Source organism: Schistocerca nitens, chromosome 6 (assembly GCF_023898315.1).
Source record: "Schistocerca nitens isolate TAMUIC-IGC-003100 chromosome 6, iqSchNite1.1, whole genome shotgun sequence".
NCBI lineage: Eukaryota > Metazoa > Arthropoda > Insecta > Orthoptera > Acrididae > Schistocerca > Schistocerca nitens.
The window spans coordinates 154,519,793-154,542,591 of NC_064619.1; positions in this window are offsets into that span (position 1 = coordinate 154,519,793).

Genomic DNA, 22,799 nt, shown 5'->3' on the forward strand with positions numbered 1-22,799 from the left:
GGGTTCTGTCTAGAGTGTCCTTCTTTTCCTCATTGCTATCGATGGACTTACGGCCTTCGTCGGTCCCTTGGTCGCCCCTGCCCTGTATGTGGATGATTTCTGCATTTGGGTTAGTTCCTCCTCGATGGCATCTGCAGAACGGCAGCTCCAGGTGGCTATACAGCGTGCCTCTGCATGGACCCTCTCACACGGGTTTCAATTCTCTCCTTTAAAATCGCGGGTGGTCCACTTCTGTCGCCGCACTACGATCCACCCTGATCCAGAACTCTATCTTGCTGCACAACGATTGCCTGTGGTTCCGCAGTTTAGTTTCCTGGGTCTTCTTTTCGACAACAAGCTCACTTGGCTGCCCCATATCAGACTCCTGAAGGTAAGATGTTACCGTAAACTCAATGTCCTTCGCTTCCTTGCCCACTCCTCTTGGGGTGCGGACCGTTCCCTCCTCTTCCGTCTTTATCGTTCTCTAGTTCTGTCTCGTTTGGACTATGGTTGTCAAGTTTATGGTTCAGCTGCTCCTTCCACACTGCATGTGCTGGATCCAGTCCACCATCGTGGCATCCGTTTGGCCACCGGTGCCTTCCCTACTAGCCCTGTTGATAGTCTCCTGGTTGAAGCTGGGATCCCCCCCCCTTTCTGTTCGGCGGTCCCAGCTTCTGGTGTCTTATGCCCTCCCTATCCGTTCTTCTCCCACTCATCCTTCCTATTCTATCCTGTTCCCAGACCATAGACGTCGCCCACCAGACTCCCGCTCTCGGGCGGGTTTACCGGTTGGGCTGCGCCTTGCGTCTCTTTACCGTGATTTTCAGCTTCCTTCTTTGTCCTGTCTTCCTCGCTCCCTCCCCTCCACCCCTCCTTGGTTAGTTCCTCGGCCTCGAATTCGGATGGATCTCCGCCGCGGTCCGAAAGATTCCATCCCCCCCGGGGGTGTTCCGTTCTTTTTTCCGCCAAATTTTATGGGAGTTTCGGGATGCTGTTGTTTTTTACACTGATGGCTATAAATCTGCTGATCATGTTGGGTATGGTTGGAACGGAAAATCATCTGCTGCCACCTACATGTGGGGTGTTTACTGCGGAATTGATGGCAATTTCCCGGGCCCTTACCTTTATTAAACAATCCCCACACAACCGCGTTTTGTTATGTACGGACTCGATGAGTGGCCTTCTTGCTATTGACGGGTGTTTTTCGCGCCATCCCTTGGTCTCTGCCATCCATGACCATCTCGCTGATTTTCACCGTGCTGCTTGTTCCATTGACTTCCTATGGGTCCCTGGCCATGTGGGTATCCCGGGTAATGAGCTCGCTGTACTCACCCCCCGTTTTCTGTAACCCCTCCTGCAGCGGATTTACGGCTTCACATCAAATCCCACTTCGCACAGTGATGGGCCAATTCTTGGGAGGCTACTCCACTGTCTAATAAACTTCGTGCAATTAAGGTGACACCAGGCCCATGGCGTTCTTCCTTTCGCCTCTCCCGAAAGGACTCGACCACACTGTGTCGTCTCCGCATTGGCCATACCAGGCTGACCCATGCTTTTCTTTTGCGTGATGAGCCACCCCCGCTATGTAGTTGTGGAGCCTTCCAGTCAGTGGCCCACATTTTGGTTGAATGCCCCCTTCTTTTGGCTCTGCGTGCTAAGTACAGACTCCCCCACACTTTACCTTTGATGTTGGCTGACGATTCCCGGATGGTCTCTCTGGTTCTCGGTTCCCTCTGGGAGAGTGGTTTTTATTCTCAGTTTTAAGGTTTTTAATCTCTCTGGTGTTGGGGCAGGGCGGTGAGTGTTTGGGTGTCTCCCACTGTAGGCAGTGTTCAGAGATTCCCGATTCACCTCCCTGACCAGAATCCTCTTTTCTTCACCTTTTACTCTGTTTTTACCCTTTTTTTTAAGGCTTGGTTAGTCTGTCTATTCCCATACGTACTTCATGCATTATAGCAGTTGTACCTTTAAAGTCACAGGTGGTCTTCCCTATGCTGCTTCAGCATAGTGTTGGGTTCGTTCTCTTGGCTACTTCCCTCATTTGTTTTTTACCAATGACTACGTGACTGCCCTTTTACGTTTTTCCCTTTTTCCGTTTTATTGTTCTGACTTTTCTGAGATGTCCCGTTAGCAGAATGGAGTATATTTGAAACAAGGGACTGATGACCTTGCTGTTTGGTCCCTTAAACTTTAAACAACCAACCAACTTTCCCCCAGTCCTTCCTTTATGGGCTGTATACCTTTCTTTTCTGCATCCTTCCCCATCCCCCATCTTCGCCCCCCCCCCTCGAACATCCGCCTCTTTCCTTCCCTTTCTCCCCCACTGGGAGTAGGTTTTGTGCCTACGTCCAGAGACAGATACTGGAAAATGTAACACATTCTTCACTTTCTCTGCTTGCAAGTCTTCGTCCCTACTCTTTCCCTTACCTCTTCTCTTTACCCTTTTCTTCGCTGTATCGTTTGAGACCTTTCCTTTCCCTTTCTTTGTTTTTCCCTTTCTTTGTTTTTCCCTTTCTTTGTTTTTCCCTTTCTTTGTTTTTCCCTTTCTTTGTTTTTCCCTTTCTTTGTTTTTCCCTTTCTTTGTTTTTCCCTTTCTTTGTTTTTCCCTTTCTTTGTTTTTCCCTTTCTTTGTTTTTCCCCCTCTTTGTTTTTCCCCCTCTTTGTTTTTCCCCCTCTTTGTTTTTCCCCCTCTTTGTTTTTCCCCCTCTTTGTTTTTCCCCCTCTTTGTTTTTCCCCCTCTTTGTTTTTCCCCCTCTTTGTTTTTCCCCCTCTTTGTTTTTCCCCCTCTTTGTTTTTCCCCCTCTTTGTTTTTCCCCCTCTTTGTTTTTCCCCCTCTTTGTTTTTCCCCCTCTTTGTTTTTCCCCCTCTTTGTTTTTCCCCCTCTTTGTTTTTCCCCCTCTTTGTTTTTCCCCCTCTTTGTTTTTCCCCCTCTTTGTTTTTCCCCCCTCTTTGTTTTTCCCCCCTCTTTGTTTTTCTCCCCTCTTTGTTTTTCTCCCCTCTTTGTTTTTCTCCCCTCTTTGTTTTTCTCCCCTCTTTGTTTTTCATCCCTCTTTGTTTTTCCCCCCTCTTTGTTTTTCCCCCCTCTTTGTTTTTCCCCCCTCTTTGTTTTTCCCCCCTCTTTGTTTTTACCCCCTCTTTGTTTTTACCCCCTCTTTGTTTTTCCCCCCTCTTTGTTTTTCCCCCCTCTTTGTTTTTCCCCCCTCTTTGTTTTTACCCCCTCTTTGTTTTTACCCCCCTTTGTTTTTACCCCCCTTTGTTTTTACCCCCCTTTGTTTTTACCCCCCTTTGTTTTTACCCCCCTTTGTCTTTACCCCCCCCCTTCCCCTTTGTCTTTACCCCCCCCCTTCCCCTTTGTCTTTACCCCCCCCCTTCCCCTTTGTCTTTACCCCCCCCCCCTTCCCCTTTGTCTTTACCACCCCCCCTTCCCCTTTGTCTTTACCCCCCCTTCCCCTTTGTCTTTACCCCCCTACCCCTTTGTCTTTACCCCCCCTTCCCCTTTGTCTTTACCACCCCCCTTTGTGTGTCTGAAGGCCGACCCACACATTTCCATGCATTCCCCTGTGGGTCCGGGGTAAGAATAGGCCAGAGGAATTCCTGCCTGTCGTAAGAGGCGACTAAAAGGAGTTTCAACCGTTTCGGCCTTCCATGTGATGGTCCCCCTTGGGGTTTGACTTCCATTTTTCAAAATTCTACAGAAGTACGAGCCTTTTGGGGAAGGACGCCTTACGCGGTGTATCACTGGTCCTCCGTGCACTAAGACCTTGGCACTCAGCATTGTTACAGCATTTTAACCATAACCACTATTCCTCAAATTGGGCCTAAACGCCTTATGGGTTGTACAAGTTACGCCCATAGTGCGTCCCCATCTGCACCTACGATCATGATGGACTTCCATGGCACTCGAAATCAAGCATGGTAGCCAACCTGTTGAGGTGGGGTCGTCATGTACCCTCTAGGTTATAGCCCCCTGACAACACAGGGATCGTACTGCGGATACCTGAGCTGCACCCTCTCCACGTCGGCCAAGGAGTAGAAGCCCGTCTCCTTGGGGGATCAGGACTTCTGGCAACGGTCATCCCGCCAGGTGGCCCTTGCTGAGGCTGGGTGGCGCCCGTGGGGAGAGCCCCTGGTCGGAGTGGGTGGTATCGGGGCGGACGTTTCGCAGATGAAACGGTACTGTCTCAGATTCTGGTTCTCCTGCCCTTTCCCCCTTGGCCAGTCCCTGGGAGGAAGGACAGGCCCGCCGGTTTGGGGCGAAGTACTTCCCCCGCTATTTGGTCTGTTCTCGGACCGATGGGGGGACGTTCGCCACCTCCAAGCCCATGTTCTTTGTTCAGCACATCGAGGACATCTTCGGGGAAATCGAGGCTCTCAGTAAAATGCGTTCAGGGTCCGTTCTTATACAGAACACCTCCGCCACACAGTCGGCGGCGCTCCAGGCGTGCGACCGACTAGGGGACATCCCAGTGTCTGTTGTCCCGCATCTGGCACTGAATAGGATGCAGGGGGTTATTTTTCATCGGGACCACCTGCTGCAATCTGATGAGGAGCTCAGGGCCATTCTGCAGCGCCGAGGCGTGCATTTCGTCCGGCGAATCCAGCGCGGCCCCAAAGACCGTCGCATCGACACTGGGGCCTTTATCCTCGCCTTCGAGTGAGACGTTCTCCCGGAGAAGGTAAAGGTGATGTGCTACTGGTGCGACGCGCGACCTTACGTCCCGCCTCCTATGCGCTGCTTTCAGTGTTTGCGCTTTGGGCACATGTCGTCACGGTGTGAGGCTGAGCCCCTTTGTGGCGATTGTGGACGTCCTCTTCGTGAGGAACATACATGTACCCCACCACCTCGGTGCGTTAATTGTCCTGGCATCCACTCGCCTAGATCTTTAGACTGCCCCGTGTATCAGAAGGAGAAAAAGATGATTCAAGAACTCAAAATTTTGGATCATCTCTCTTATTCTGAGGCCAGGAAGAAGTATGACCACTTCCATCTTCGTTTGCCTCAGTCGTGTCCACTCCTTTCACAGTATCCTCACCCCTATCCTGTCCCCCCTCCACCTCCTCCCCCCATCCGGGGTCTATGCCTCCGCCTCCCAAATCCCTCCCTTCCAAATCATCCTTCCCCGCAGCCCCTGACCCCTCTGCCCCAGGGGACACACTTCCCTCTCCTCTCCGCCCGCCGCCTGAGAAGAGATCCTATTCTTCTGTCGTTTGGGGTGGCCTGCGCCGGCTGTCGGGCATTATGGCCCACTCCTCAGTACCTGGCCTGACCTCAGGTAATGAGGTCCTTCTTGATCCTGTGGCTGTCTCAAACGCCTTCGGCCGCTTTTTCGCGGAGGTTTAAAGCTCCGCCCATTATCACCCTGCCTTCCTTCCCAGGAAAGAGGCAGAAGAGGCTCGGCGACCTTCCTTCCACTCACTGAATCTGGAAACTTACAATGCCCCCTTTACTATGCGGGAACTCGGACGTGCGCTTGCTCTGTCTCGGTCCTCTGCTCCGTGGCCAGATGCCATTCACGTTCAGATGCTGGCACACCTTTCTCCGGCAGGCAAAAGCTTCCTTCTTCGTACCTACAATCGCGTCTGGACCGAAGGTCTGGTCCCCATGCGTTGGCGTGACACCGTCGTTGTTCCTATTCCCAAAGCCGGGAAGGATAGACACCTTCCTTCTAGTTACCGCCCCCTTTCTCTTACAACCTGTGTCTGTAAGGTAATAGAGCACATGTTTAATGCTCTGTTAGTCTGGATTCTTGAATCTCGATGGCTACTTACCAATGTTAAATGAGGCTTTCGTCGCCGCCGCTCCGCTGTTGACCACCTTGTGACCTTGTCGACATTCATCATGAACAACTTTTTGCGAAAGCGCCAAACGGTAGCCGTGTTCTTCGATTTGGAGAAGGCTTATGATACCTGTTGGAGAGGAGGTATCCTCCGCACTATGCACAGGTGGGGTCTACGCGGTCGCCTGCCCCTTTTTATTGATTCCTTTTTAAAGGATCGAAAGTTTAGGGTATGTGTGGGTTCCGTATTGTCCGACGTCTTCCTCCAGGAGAACAGAGTGCCTCAGGGCTCCGTCTTGAGCGTAGCCCTTTTTGCCATCGCGATCAATCCAATTATGGATTGCATTACACCTAATGTCTCAGGCTCTCTCTTTGTCGATGACTTCGCCATCTACTGCAGTGCCCAGAGGACATGCCTCCTGGAGTGCTGCCTTCAGCGTTGTCTAGACAGCCTATACTCATGGAGCGTGGCAAATGGCTTCCGGTTCTCTGAAGAGAAGACGGTTTGTATCAACTTTTGGCGATATAAAACGTTCCTTCCGCCATCCTTATATCTCCGTCCCGTTGTTCTCCCATTCGTGGAAACAACTAAGTTTCTAGGGATCACATTGGACAGGAAACTGTGTTGGTCTCCGCATGTCTCTTATTTGGCGGCCCGTTGTACACGTTCCCTTAATGTCCTCAGAGTTCTTAGTGGTTCGTCTTGGGGAACGGATCGCACTGTCCTGCTTCGCTTGTATCGGTCCATAGTCCGATCAAAGCTGGATTATGGGAGCCTCGTCTGCTCGGCCATCCCTCTTACCCACCATCATGGGTTACGTCTTGTGACCAGAACCTTCTACACTAGTCCCGTCGAGAGTCTTTATGCTGAAGCTGCCGAATTACCATTGACCTACCGGCGCGACGTACTGCTGTGTCGGTATGCCTGCCGGCTGTTGTCAATGCCTGACCACCCTTCTTATCAGTCCTCCTCCGCCGATTCTGTCGACCGTCAGTACGGGTTGTATGTGTCTGCCCTGCTGCCCCCTGGAGTCCGCTTCCATCACTTGCTTCGACAATTGGATTTTGCCCTCCCTACCACCTTCAGAGAGGGTGAGAGCCCGACACCACCTTGGCTCCAGGCTCCGGTTCATATTTATCTCGACCTCAGCTCGCTTCCGAAGGAGGGTACTCCGGCTGCAGTGTATTGCTCACGGTTTGTTGAACTTAGTGCGCGACTTGCCAGTCACACCTTTATTTACACCGATGGCACCAAAACTGACGATGGTGACGGCTGTGCATATGTCGTTGCGGCCGTCCCCTTTAAATACTGGCACCTCGACCACTGTTCCAGTTTTACGGCCGAGCTTTTTGCTCTCCATCATGCCGTTCAGTATGCCCGCCGCCACCGCCATTCATCGTATGTACTCTGCTCTGATTCACTCAGAGCTCTTCAGAGCCTTGGAGCTACATATCCGGTCTATCCCTTGGTGCAACAGATCCAGCAGTCCCTCCATTCTTTCGCTGATGATGGCTCTCCTGTCAGCTTTCTGTGGGTTCCCGGACATGTAGGAGTGCCTGGGAATGAGGCTGCTGATGCTGCAGCCAAGGCTGTAGTCCTTCTGCCTCGACCAGCCTCCCATTGTGATGTTAGTGGGGTTGTTTATAAGAGGCTTGTGTCGTTGTGGTGGGATACTTGGTCATCCCTTCAAGGAAACAAGTTCCGGGGGACCATTTCTGCGAGAAGAGGTTCTTCTGACCAGGTTGCGGATTGGTCATTGCCGGTTTATCCACCGCTACCTGCTCTCCGGTGACCCAGCCCCGCAGTGCCCTTGTGGTCAAGCATTAACAGTGCACCATGTTATATTGTCGTGTCCCCGCTTTAGTCAATCTCATGTTGTCCTGTCCCTACCATCTACTTGACCGGATATTTTAGCTGATGACGCTCGAGCAGCTGCTCGTTTTCTTCGTTTTATAACTTTGACTGGCTTGTCCAAAGACATCTAACTCGTTCACTTATTTTATCTGCATCTTTGTAAGGACTTTCTGGTGTCCCCCCCCTCCCCTTGAATTTTACTAGATTCTATGTGCTCTAACAATTGTGACTGGGCACTAATGACCTCAGTAGTTAAGCGCCCTTAAAAAAAAATTCCATGCATAGCTGGTGACGGGGTAACGCATAATTCCCTGCTTTGGGTAGACAGGTAGATCACGTACGTACCCCCTGGTAATGGCCAGGCCCAATTAGGGGTGATTACCTAAGTTGATACCTTCCGAAATTGCCGATTGGTCCCTCTGTCCGTTTGTCGGGAGGTGTGAACAATCACCTAAGACGGCAGTGCCCTCAGAGAGGGCCCCCACAAGGGAGGAGCGCGCCATCAGAGACGCCGGTAATCATGGGGATAATTCTGCAATGGTTTCCTCACCTACTATGTCTGCTCACGAGCGTAAGTTCAATGAGTCTCAGCCACAGACAGCTCTTCCATCGTTGCCACAGTTCCTTGTTGTTTCTCGGTCTGACGAAGGTCATGACTTCTCCACAGTCAACCCTCTCATTATTCAGAAAGGTGTTGACGCAGTTGCTGGTTCTGTAAAGTCTTGTTCCAGATTACGAAATGGCACCTTGTTAGAAACAGTCAGTGTCCTCCAGGCACAAAAATTGCTGCGTACTTCACTGCTACACACCTTCCCTGTCCGGGTGGAAGCGCACTGCACTTTAAATTCATCACGTGGGGTCGTTTACACAAGCTCCCTCGACGGATTGTCTGATGATGAAATTCAACACTACCTGTCTGACAACGGCGTAACAGCTGTTAGTCATGAAAAGGGTTGACACGAACATCGTTCCAACCCATACTGTCCTCTTGACATTGGACAGAGTTCAACTCCCATCGAACTTAAAAGCGGGCTATGAGATAATTTCCGTTCGCCCTTACATCCCAAACCCTACGTGTTGCTATCTGTGTTAGCGGTTCAATCATACCAACCAGTCCTGTTCCAATCCGGCCAAGTGTGTTACGTGTGGCAAGGATGCTCATGACGGTGCTTGTTCACCTCCATCCCCTCGTTGCATCACTGTATGGGTGACCACGCTGCTTCCTCTAGAGATTGCTCCATTTTTAAAGACGAAAAAGCTCATTCAGGAAATCAGAGTGAAGGAAAAGGTGTCGACCTTTTTTGCTCGAAAATTATCCGCCAGTCGAAAGACCACTGTGCCTCAGAAAGGTAAATACAGCACTGTCTCTCCTCGGCCAACAAAGGAGGCGGCCACGCAGACTTGTGATCTCACCTTTAGTGCCACGGTCGTCAGATCGGCCAGCGCAAAGATCGCCCGTTAAACCTCCCCACTTGCGCCTGCCCACTCTATGGCTCGCCCTTCATCGGGTTCTGCTAAATCTCAAGCCAAAAAGTCAGACACTAGGACTTCCAAAAAAGAGCCTACTCGTGAAGATTTTTTATGTACCACAATTTCACAACCATTGGTTCCTCCTTCATTTAAACATCCTGTTTCCAAGAAGGCTAATAAGAAACCCAGTTCCTCTCCTTCCCCGCCAAGGCGTCTCTCATCTACAGTACCACCTGGCGGTAGCTCCTTCATTTAAATATCCTGTTTCCAAGAAGGCTAATAAGAAACCCAGTTCCTCTCCTTCCCCGCCAAGGCGTGTCTCATCTACAGTACCACCTGGCGGTAGCCGCCCTTGGCCGTCTTCTGTGTCGCCGAGGCGCACTGCTGGCGGCCAATCAACCGGCCGATCGCTGGTGGCAGGAGCTACTCCTGAAAAACCTATGGATCAGGATTTTCTGCCTTAGGCTGAATACCGTTTCACGCTGTCTGTCGCAAGCTCTGAGCAGTCGTTGAGTTGAGGGCAACCTTGGTCACATTCTTCCATTTTCTGTCCACCCTGTGTCCATTATCCATTGGAATATGCGCGGCATTCGAGCCAATCGGGATGAATTGTCGATCCTCTTACGATCCTACTCGCTGGTCATCTTCTGTCATCAGGAAACAAAGCTGCGTCCCCACGACTGCTTTGTTTTCCCCCATTTTCAGTCAGTCCGATTTGATCTCCCCTCTGTTGAAGTCACTACAGCACATGGAGGACTCCTGATTCTTCTCCATGATACTCTCCATTATCACCCAATCCACTTAAACACTTCCTTCCAAGCTGTAGCTGTCTGCCTTTCCCTTTCTGGATACACCTTCTCTCTTTGGACTGTATACATTCCATCGTCCATACCATCTTCTAGGTGAGCTTCCACCCCTCTATTTGCTGGTTGGGGACTTCAATGCCCACCACCCGCTTTGAGGATCTCCACATCCTTGTCCGCGAGGCTCACTATTGCTAGACGTCTTCCACCAAGCGGATCTTGTTTGCCTCAACACTGGGGACCCTACATTTTTGTCTACCTCCACGACAAATTTCTCTCATTTGGACCTTTCGGTCGGTACTGTTCCGCTAGATCGGCGCTTCGAATGGTTCGCCCTTGCTGATACACACTCGAGTGACCACTTTTCATGTGCCCTTCGATTGCAGCCACAACTGCCTTATATGCGCCCGCGACACTGGAAGTTTGCCCAAGCCGATTGGACACTTTTCGTCTCTAGCGACATTCGATGACCGTCACTTTCCTAGCGTCGACGATGAGGTCACTCATATTACAGACGTTATCCTTACAGCTGCGGAACGTTCAATACCTCGCACCTCCGAATTGCCCCGGCGCGCACCCCCCTCCTCCCCCCCCCCCCCCGTTCCATGGTGGAACGAGACATGCCGTGACGCAATACGTGAGCAGCGATGTGCTCTTCGACGTGCTGTGCTTTTCAGACACCATCCTACTTTGGCCAACTGTATCCGCTATAAGCAGTTCCATGCGCGATGCCGTCGCGTCATCCTCGATAGCAAGAAGGCAAACTGGGACTTCTTTACTAGCTCATTTAACACCTTCACTCGCTCCTCGGAAGTTTGGAGTCGGACTGGACGGTTATCTGGCGCGCCTAGTTTCTCCCCGGTCTCTGGGCTCACTGTCGCGCATGATACATTCGTGGACCCCGTCGCAATTTCTAACTCATTGGGTCAACACTTTGCTGAGATTTCGAGCTCTTCAGATTACCCGCCAGCGTTTCTCCCGAAGAAACGTGCAGCGGAAGTGCGGCCTCTTGCTTTCTCCTCTCAAAATCGCGAAAGCTACAATACTGTTTTTTTCCATTCGGGAACTCCAACATGCACTCTATTCTTCTCGCTCCTCCGCCCCAGGACCGTATGGTATCCACATCCAAATGTTGCTGCATTTATCATACCATAGTCTGCTTTACCTCCTTCGCCTTTATAATCTAATTAGGACCGACAGTACTTTTCCCAGACGCTGGCGGGAAGCTATCGTCGTTCCTGTTCCGAAACCTTGAAAGGACAAACATCTCCCCTCCAGCTATCGCCCAATTTCTCTCACGAGTAGTGTATGTAAGGTTTTGGAGCGTATGGTGAATTGCCGTTTAGCTTGGTGGCTGGAGTCCCGCAGTCTTTTAACACCTGCCCAATGCGGTTTCCGAAAGCATCGTTCTGCAGTTGACAATCTTGTTTCTCTCTCCACTTATATCATGAACAATTTCCTCCGGAAACGCCAAACAGCAGCAATATTTTTTGATCTGGAGAGAGCATACGATACCTGTTGGAGGACAGGCATCCTCCGCACGCTGTTCTCTTGGGGCTTTCGAGGTCGGCTACCCCTTTTTCTTCGCGAATTTATGGCAGAGCGCACATTTAGGGTGCGGGTGAACACTACTCTCTCCCGTTCTTTCTCCCAAGAAGACGGGGTACCCCAGGGCTGAGTGCTAAGTGTTGTACTGTTTGCCATTGCCATAAATCCGATTATGGATTGTCTCCTTCATGATGTCTCTGGCTCCCTCTTTGTGGACGATTTTGCGATCTTCTACAGCTCTCAGCGGACCAGGCGTCTTGTACGACGTCTTCAAGGATGTCTCGATCGCCTCCACTCTTGGAGCATCGAAACCGTCTTCCGTTTTTCTCCCAGTAAGACCGTTTGTGTTAATTTTTGGCGACGTAAGGAGTTTCTTCCACCCTCCTTACATCTAGGACCTGTCAACCTTCCGTTTTCGGACGTCGCTAAACTCTTGGGTCTTATGTTTGACAGAAAACTGTGCTGGTCTTCGCACGTTTCCTATCTTTCGGCTCGCTGTCTGCGATCCCTCAACACCCTCCGTGTTCTCCGTGGGCTCGAAATTGGACTATGGAAGCATAGTTTACTCCTCCGCACGGCCGTCTATTCTTCGGGGTCTTGACTCTATCCACCACCATGGATTACCTTTAGTGTCTGGAGCTTTTTACACCAGCCCAGTGGAAAACCTTTATGCTGAGACTGCTGAACCTCCGCTGTCCAATCGGCGAGCTGTCGTGCTGAGTCGTTATGCTAGCCATCTGTCTTCCATGCCTGCTAATCCGGCCCATGACATTTTTTTCAACGCCTCCTTGGATGTAGGGTATGCAGGCCGCCCTTCCTCCCTACCACCACCGGGAGTCCGCTTCCGTCAACTGCTCCAGTCTCTTTCCTTCTGCTTTCCTAAAAGTTTGACAACTTGAGGTACAGAACCGCCTTGGCTCCGTCCCCGGACCTGCCTGCTCCGTGACCTTTGTCAGTTTCCCAAGGATGGTACCTCTTCACTTCTTTATCGTCGGGAATTTGCTGCTCTATGTGCACAAATGAAGGAAGCCACATTTATTTACACTGATGGCTCGAAAACATCGTTTGGTGTAGGTTGTGCCTATATTGTTGGCGACACCCGAAATCGATTTCGGCTTCCCGACCAGTGTTAGGTTTATACTGCGGAGCTTTACGCTGTTCTCCAGGCTGTCCAATACATCCGTCGCCATCAGCGGATACAGTATGTTATCTGCTCAGACTCTCTCAGCTCTCTCCTCAATCTCCGAGCTCTCTACCCTGCCCACCCTCTGGTGCACCGGACTGCCTCCACTTGCTCCACTTGGGGGGGCGTCTCTGTCGCGTTCCTCTGGTACCCAGGACACGTTGGTATCTGTGGAAATGAGGCCGCCGATATAGCGGCCAAGGCTGCAGTCTTTCTTCAGCCAGCTATTGGCATGATTCCCTTCGCCGATCTACGGAGTGTTTTATGTCGTCGTGTTGCTCTTTTATGGCACCTACATTGGTCGACACTTCCCAATAATAAATTCCGGGACGTGAAAGCTCTTCCCTGTGCTTGGACCTCTTCCTCCCGAACACGTCATCTGGAGGAGGTAATTTGAACTAGACTCCGGATAGGACACTGTCTTTTTAGCCGTCGACATCTTTTAAGTGGTGATCTTCCCCCAGTCTGTCCTCACTGCTCTCAGCTGTGGACGGTAAGACATCTTTTTATTGAGTGCCCCTATTTTACTCCGTTACGCGCCCGTCTACAGTAGTCGCCTGATATATCTTCCATTTTAGCAGATGACACGCGCTCAGCCGATCGCGTTCTCGAGTTCATTAGTGCCAGTGAGATGACGTCAGTCATGTGAAGCTCATTTTGGGGACAACCAACCCCATTCTATAGTGGTTTTTTAAGCTTTCCTTCTGTTTTTAGTTTCTTCAATTTTTTGAGTTTCTTTCCCATTGCTGCTGGTTTCCAGTTTGGTTTTTTTACCTTTTCCTAAGTCACAGACCGGGCGCTAATGACCGTAGCAGTTTTGCGCCCTAAAACCATAACAAAATTAATCTCCTACCTACTTCTATCATCAGAACACGTTGATATTGGACGTTATCTGCTCCAGGTGAACAACCCCTGGACGGAGGGTGTGTGAATTCATGAGACCAAACTGCTGAGGTGATCGGCCATAGGCTTACACACTACTTAAACTAACTTATCCTAAGACACGCACACGCCAGAGGTCGACTTGAACCCTCGGCGGGAGGGGCCGCGCAGTCCGTGACATGGCGCCTCAAACCACGCGGCCACTCCGCGCGGCGGATTGCTGGACTGATGACCTCATTAAGTCGTTCATCCCCAACAAACCATAAACATGTCAATTTTTGAAGACTGATGCCTCTAGGAAAACACTTTCTCATCGAATCCTTGCTTGCTCTAAAGTTGACTAATCACAAGACGTGGCAAGCCACTCAGCTAACTGTACATTCCTCGATGCTTTTGTGATATGAATTCCATTGCGAGAGCTGGCATCATCCTTCTTCGAATAAGACATCTGACATCTTAATTACGAATGGTATGACAACGAGGTGTGCCATTCGTGCCGCATGCAAACATTTCGCCTCCCTTCAACAATCAAGCATTCAGTCCGTTGCGATGTCTAATAGCACCCCACACTTAATTCAGTACTATGAAAATGAGTCTCCAGAACTGATGCTTACTATGACAGCCAGCTCGTCTATGGATACGTAGGTTTCGATCTGGCCGCCCCATTAGGAAGAAACTCTTTGGTGAACACCGCAGAACGTCACTCAGTTTCCCAGTTGACTCTGCGAAGCCCAAAATTCTGTGACCAAGTGGCAGTGGTAAAAGCCCCATGGTAAAAGAGAATCTCAGCACAGCTTCAAGTAATACTTGCCTCAGGGTTCCTTCCGATACACTGCCTGTAATCTATGGCCAGAAGTAAGGATTTATTATCCTTGTAATAGTCAGAACATGTCGAACAGTTGTACGATCTTCTCAGGCATTTGTTCTGGAAGGGCTCATGCCGCATTTCTCTCCTGACTCATCACTTATTGTTCTGTCCGCCTCCGTAGCGTAGCGTTACCACCTACCCTGCAGAGGGCCCAGGTTCGATTGCCGACAGGGGATTGGGTGTTGTGTCTCCATCATTTTTCTCATCATTGACTCGCAAGTCGCGGAAGTGGCGCAAACTATAAATAAGGACTTGCAATACGGCTGCCGAACTCCCTCGAATTGTTCCTCCCGGCCAACAATTCCATACGATCATTTCATTTCACTTATTGTTCTACAGGCATTGCTCTACCGCCTATAAAATTTGTTGATATGATACCCTTATTGTGATGATTCGACCTTTCTTAAAGCCTGAAAGATACCGATAATCGGGACGTGGACATTGCACAAGCGATGGGCATGTGTTGCGGTCTTCAGCGAATAGATTCAGTAACGTCACACCCATCCCATTGGCTACATGTATTCACACAATTCATCTGTTGGAATGATATTTTCTTTTAAGTAAAAAAAAAAGCTTGTATAAGGTTTAAAATTAAACCTATATCCTAGGAGTGGAATTACTGCAGCATCAGAAGAGTATTGTAACAATTTCCCTTCCCATCACATCTACGGTACTGTCACCCCACTGGACTCGCATTCGGGAGGACGATGGTTCAATCCCGCGTCCAGCCGTCGTGATTTAGTTTTTCCGCGCTCCAGGTAAATACCAAGATGGTTCCTTTCAAAGGGCACGGCCGACTTCCTTCCCCATCATTCGCTAATCCCATGAGACCGACGACCTCGCTGTCTGGTCTCCTCCCACAAAACAACCCAACCCAGCTGTCATACTGCTGAAACCTTTTCCACTGAAATTTAAGTGCTTTTTGTTCAGAACTGCTTTCTTAATACTCTCTTCTGACATAAAAGTAGTGTTCAGTCCGTCAGTATGTGTCATTTCAAGAGTAGACAATGTACACATCGTCACCTCGTATCAAGGAAGTTTCCCTTCTAAGGAGCATGCATTTTACTGATGCCATCATCCAACCACTAAATCATAAGACATTGAAAATGGACATTTTACTGACGTAAGTTGACTGGAGACCACTGACTAATGTGAACAATGAAACCGTCTGGGGGTGTAGGACTACCTCAAACCTATGTATTCACTCCCCTCTATAAGTCCTAGAAATTTTTAACAGGAATATCCTATCACCCAGTATAAACTACTCCGCTGCTACAATTGGCATGCATGCGCGTGGAGCCTTCCACTGCCGTGACGAAACAGCTAGTCTCTGCGATAACGACAAAAAATTTTGTAATGCCCACTTAAAAGCAATAGATCCTTCATTTTATACAGTTTCCGGATTGTAGATGGATGGCGTCATCTTACCATGACATGCCACTGACGAGCATTCTGTCATCTTCAGGTGAGTGATTCAGCTAAAAAACCTGACCTGAAGATGGCTGATGGGTTGTCAGCTGAAAGTGCGTGGTAAAATATTTATATTACCCGGCTGCAATCAAGCAAGTTCACGAAATGCACTTAGAGAATCACGGCAGGTCCCCTGTTTCTAAAACATTTACTTAACGCGTTTTGGCCGTAGTCGATTCAATCAGTATTAAACAAAAGGCCTTCATAAATATTATATCGTCACTTCAGTAAATTTTAAACAATGGTGAGCGATCCATTACAGCAATGTGAAGGAAGTGCTCCTAATTTGCATCGTACTGTTGACTTGAAAGAGCCACAACCATCATGAGCACCCTGAGAAGAATGTTACAGTTTGGCATGGGGTACACGTCACCGAGGTGTGCAATATTTTTCTTTGGCCTCGTCTTGCCGCCACGTAACAGTGTACGACCTGGTGTGTAATCCCGCTGATAAACACGGGAAGTGGCTAGTCATGTTCTGGGCTGATATCTGACATGCATGTTGCACTCTCGCTGTCGCTGTTACAATGCAGTATCGAGACAAAATGCAGACGGTTGTTAAGCTCTGTAGTCAACGTAACGGCAAAAGATTCATCCTTAGGATCAAAATGCGCTAGTATACCGCGCCAACACAAGCGATAACTTTTCTCCAACAGGCAGAAAATAAATGTTACCGAGGTGTGGAAATAAATTGCATAGATACTAAAAAATTCACTTCGAACAGATTATCTATATTATTTCATAATATTTATTTAAAGATGCACAAGGCTTAATTTATACCCGTTGTCCCCTTGAATTTAAGGCCAAACACTTCGGTCTACATGCTGTTAGAAGCTTGAAGCATTTTGCGAAAAAGACAAAGCTGTTAAAATCTGAGTGGATCTTCCCAAGAGTAATATTTTGGACAGGAGGAGTGCGATTACAACAGGAGTTTTAGAGAGAACTTTTAGGCTAGTAAATAGTGCGTAAGGCTCGTATATGAAAGGCAATAACCTATAACTATTTGTTTACGAAAGTAGGGAAATTTTACATTCGGCACCGAAAGGCACCACATCACAGGTCCTTCATTGGATTATAACTGAAAAAAAGCGCTCAGTGATTTTTTCCTATATTAGGATTATGTGTCGACCATCTATGGTCCTGTGTAGTAAAATGAACTAAACTGCACTCCATTCGATGACTCGCTTGCGATGAAACTAAGACATCAGTGATAGGTTTTACCACACATCTTTCAGTGTCTTTTACCATTTTAAAGCTAATCATATCGCAAGCAATGCAAGTATGTTGACCATGTTTCATGTAAAAGATGAAGACCGGATTTCATTCATTAACTCTGTTATTTCAAATGGCCAAACCTGTAAATTTATTAAAGAGAAGTTTCAGAATAGTTATATACTTCACTTCATAGTCGGTGCTATATGTAGTCCGCAGATTTCGTAGTGTCAAAGCTGTGGCTGTATTCCATTTTCGTTAACTGGAGAGGTTTGTATCCAAGTAGTGTAACTGCAGTGGTTAATCATCTCGATGTAGTGAGCATAACCTGAAACTAGGTCAGTAGTAATTAATGTCCGTGCTTATCCCTTCCTTTCGCCGGCCGTTGTGGCCGAGCAGTTCTAGGCACTTCAGTCCGGAACCACGCTATCGCTACGGTCGCAGTTTCGAATCCTGCCTCGGGCATGGATGTGTGTGACGTCCTTAGGTTAGTTAAGTTTAATTAGTTCTAAGTTCTAGGGGACTGATGAACTCAGTTGTTAAGTCCCATAGTGCTCAGAGCCAGTAGAAAAATTTTGGAGTTCATATATTTGCATGTGTTTGACTTTGCCGTGTACCGTTTTTTTTTTTTTTCAAATATTTTGGTTGACACACAATGCATTTTAATATGCTCAGCTTTCAGCAGCTGGGACCGGTGAATCTAAAACCATGTTGACATAGATTTGATCCATTATAACAATCACTGTCGTATATAAAGTATTCGTCAAATGTAGTTTAAGTCCGATGTAATGGGCATTACTAACATCACCTACTGGGAAAATGGATTTCCTTCTACAGTGTCAAAATTAGTGTAAGTGGGGCGTTAGTTGGGTGTGAAAAGATACTCTGTGCTAACCGAAGTAGAAAAATTCTCCGCTGTTAAATTGTTGCAATACCGGTTTCATATATTGCCTTAGCCGTCAAATTTCATACCACAGGTCTGATGGGTTTCTCCCAAAACGTATCACGTGATAAATTATTTTGGCGATCAATCGTGCACCATTGAGACATAAAACTTCGTTCTAAATTGTTACTCGAGGCCGGTTTCTGGACGGGGAAACGTTAAGAGTAAAAATTAATAACTCTGAAATATTTTCTCGATCAGACAGATTGAAAAGTGCGACAAACGACGACACGACACACTACTTACACACACACGTGAGGCACTTGTAAAAATGTTCAATGAAGAAAAGACGCATCCGTCTGCTGGCTTCGCAGTCAGCGCAGCGGATTGGTAACAGAAAGGATTCGGGTTCGATTTCCGAACGAGTGGGAGATTCTCTCCGCTAAAGGACTGGGTGTTGCGTTGTCTTTGGGTTCATATCGTCATAATTACGGCAACATGAATTGTGCCTTTCATGGGAAACTCGGGGGCATAATGGGAGGATAGGCTAGCGTAATAATTGGAATAGGAAACCCAGCAGATTTCTATACTAGCGCGTTCTCGTGTTTTCGTTGTCGTAGAGAACCAATATTAACAGTATTCAGTGTTCACACGAGAGAGAGAGAGAGAGAGAGAGAGAGAGAGAGAGAGAGAGAGAGAGAGAGAGAGGGGGGGGGGGGTGGAGAACCTCTCTGAATCAAGATTGTTGTACAGCTATAGCTAAGTACTGATTTATTAAAAACTTTAACACCGGAACGGGGAGTCTCACAGTCGTATGAGCACTATCCGATTTCCTGTAAAAAAAAAAAAGTTGGGATCCTTCACTAATTCATTTACTATTGTGAAAATGAAACTACGGAAGATGTGAAAACTCGCTTTTCTCTCTACTCCCGCAGTGACTAGCAATCATAAAAACCTTTAAATGTTTGACTTCCTGCTAACATGCTAAGAGAAACCGTACATGTGGCAAGAAAATAGTTTCTGGTGTTCAATAGGAATATGGTCACAGGTGAAATAATTAATACCTTACATAAACATAAATTAGGATTCTTCAAAATGCTGTGCACAAGGCTATTTCCATCCCGCTAAGTCCTCAGCACAGGGACGAAGGAAAGAGAGCACTCACGCAAACACAGATAGAATAGATTTAATAGATCAGATGGATGCAGCGGTGGGGCAAAGAAATCAACGAAACGAGAAAATTCGGAATAAATATAGATCATTGCCGTATTAGGGAAATGTCTCATAAATTGACGAGGTAATTTAATAACAAAGAGGGTGAAGATTATATTCAGGACGGTAAACAAAATCAAGCAGATTAGGAAGCATAAGATTGGTGTAGAGGCAGAACTTCATGGGCATAGCGGGATATATGAAATAAATGCCAGTATTTTAAAGGTCATAGTGATTAAGAGAGTGGCTCATCTGAGATGGCGAACCACCCCAAGAGAGTAGCATTCGTTGGTTATTATACGACAGAAGGGGGTATTGGATTTGTAGGATGAAGAGTGAATTTAGAGCAAGTGGAGATTTAAGGAAGGAATGGCTCACCGTGGTAAATGAGGTGTCACAGGCATTTCTGAACCCACTTCGATATTCCATTTTGGAGGAGCCACCAACATATCTGAATTCGCGGCCTAAGGTTTAACGTTTCCTGTTTGCCATTATATATGGATGCACACTTTGGAACATAGGTGTTCTATTAGTTTTCAGACTTTACTAGGATTTAAACATTCATAAATTTTATAATAGACACAAGTGTCTTTGAGGCCGTGACCTGCAGGTTGGAGAAAGGTACTGTCTTCGGTTGGTAAAAATGGCTGCATGTAGCTTACAGTTATGCTTCGAGAGTACAAAACGCCAACAGGAGAGCTTGTAAGAAGAGTTCCATGTGTGACAATGCATATTAGTTGCTGGGCTGTTACTTCCGACCGTGTGTAATGGCATGTTACACTTCAGGACTATACAAACACATATGTATCAGTACATCAGTATCGAGATTTATTAATTGGTTTCCTTGTTTTATAGCATCTGATAACGGGATAACGTAAACCCAAGACATAGTGTGCTAAAAATATCGCACATGTGACAGCTGGTGGGGTGACATTCCCAGTACTAGAAGATGTTAGTCGTAATGACACTTATTTGCCGTTTTAGTTTAAACTTTCTTTTTTGAAGAGTTATGTAACCGATATTACATACGTCTGCAATAGTTTATGCATAAATGCGATTTTCGGTATTCGTTAAAACTAATATAATAATTTTAAAAATTGTAAATAGTGCTCATATTTCACAATAACTTCGAAATAAATTTTGTGCACGAAAATCGTCCACCTTCCACAACGCAGTGAAAGGTACTGGGAAGTGGTCTCCTACCATAACTGGTCATAAAATTCAAAATAAAATTTAATGCAGATTCGACAGTTACATCGCGTCACCTCCAACAGGATTAAGTTCCTCAGTCCATATACGCCAGGAGACTTACAAAAAGCTTACGGATTAGGTGACCACCCACTGACAGATTGTATAAAGGCTTGCAAAATGCACGGTACGTCACGGCAGCACAGGCGGCCATGCTCGTACAAATTTTTTGTTCCCACATTCCTTGGACTTTGCAACAAGAGATTGCTTGAAATTCCCAGTTCTGCCCACAGTTGCTCCAGTACACTGCCGCGCATTCCCCCCAGGGTGTCCACAACTCTTTTGTGGATACGTGCGTAGCGAGCACGGGACCCCGAGCTCATGTGGCCCTCCTTCCTTTCCGGGCTGCATACCCTCCCTTTCCGCATCCTTCCCTGTCCCCCATCGCCCCCCCCTCACCCCTGGCTCTTTCCTTCCCTTTCTTCCCCTCTGGGAGTATGGTCTGTGCCTACGTCCGGAGACAGACGCTCGTAACTGTAACCCATTCTTCGCCTTCTCTGCTTGCATGTCTTCATCCTTCCTTTGTCCTTCTGTTTTCCTTACCTCTTCCCTTTGCCCTTTTCTCCGATGCGGCGTTTGAGACCCCTCTTCTTTCCTTTCCCTTTCTCTTTTTTCCTCCCTGTGCGTGTCTGAAGGCCGACCCATGCACTTCCATGCGTAGCCGGTGACGGGGTAACGCGTAATTCCCCGCCCCGCCCTGGGTAGGACACGTACGTACCCCCTGGTAACGGCCAGGCCCAGGGAGGGGTGATTACCCGAGCTGATACCTTCCGAAAATGCCGATTGGTCCCTCCGTCCGTTTGTCGGGAGGTGTGACCTGAGGTGTGAACAATCACCTAAGGCAGGAGTGCCCTCCGAGAGGGCCCCCACAAGGGAGAAGCGCGCCATCGGAGACGCCGGTAATCATGGGGATTCTTCCGCAATGGTTTCCTCACCTTCCACTATGTCTGCTCACAAGCGTAAGTTCACTGAGTCTCAGCCACAGACAGTTCTTCCATCGTTGCCACAGTTCCTTGTTGTTTCTCGGTCTAACGAAGGTCACGACTTCTCCACGGTCAACCCTTTCATTATTCAGAAAGGTGTCGACGCAATTGCAGGTCCTGTAAAGTCTTGTTCCAGATTACGGAATGGCACCTTGTTGTTAGAAACAGTCAGTGCCCTCCAGGCACAAAAATTGCTGCGTAGCTCACTACTACACACTTTCCCTGTCCGGGTGGAACCGCACCGTACTTTAAATTCCTCTCGTGGAGTCGTTTATACACGCTCCCTCGATGGATTGTCTGACGAAGAAATTCAGCACTACCTGTCTGACCAGGGCGTAACGGCTGTTCATAGGGTTATGAAAAGGGTTGACATGAACATCATTCCAACCCGCACTGTCTTCTTGACATTTGACAAAGTTCAACTCCCATCGAAAATCAAAGCAGGCTATGAGATAATTTCCGTTCGCCCTTACGTCCCAAACCCCACGCGTTGCTATCGGTGTCAGCGGTTCAATCACACCAGCCAGTCCTGTTCCAATCCGGCCAAATGTGTTACGTGTGGCAAGGATGCCCATGAGGGTGCTTGTCCACCTCCATCCCGTCGCTGCATCAACTGTATGGGTGACCACGCTTCTTCCTCTCGAGATTGTCCCGTTTTTAAAGACGAAAAGCTCATCCAGGAAATTAGAGTAATTGCTGCTCGAAAATTATTCGCCAGTCGACAGCCCACCGTGCCTCAGACAGGAAAATACAGCACTGTCCTTGCTTCTCCTCGGCCAACAAAGAGGCGGCCACGCAGACTTGCGACCTCCCCTTTAGTGCCACGGTCGTCAGATCGGCCAGCGCAAAGATCGCCCGTTCCACCTCACCACTTTCGCCTGCCCACTCTCTGGCTCACCCTTCGTCGAGTTCTGCTGAATCTCGAGCCCAAAAGTCAGACACCAAGACTTTGAAAAAAGAGCATACCCGTGAAGAGTTTTTATGTACTGCAACTTCCCAACCATCGGTTCCTCCTTCCTCTAAACATCATACTTCCAAGAAGGCTACAAAGAAACCCAGTTCCTCTCCTTCTCCGCCAAGGCGTGTCCCATCTACAGCACCACCTGGCGGAAATCGCCCTCGGCCGTCTTCTGTGTCGCCGAGGCGCACAGCTGGTGGCCGGTCAACTGGCCGATCGCTGGTGGCAGGAGCTGCTCCTGACCAACCTATGGATCAGGATCTTCTGCCTTCGGCTGAATGCCATTCCCTGCTGTCGGTCGCAAGCTCTGAGCAGTCTTTGAGTTGACAGCAACTTTGGTCACATTCCTCCATTTTCTGTTCACCCTATGTCCATTATCCACTGCAATATCCGCGGCATTCGAGCCAAGAGGGATGAATTGTCGATCCTCTTACGATCCTACTCGCCGGTCATCTTCTGTCTTCAGGAA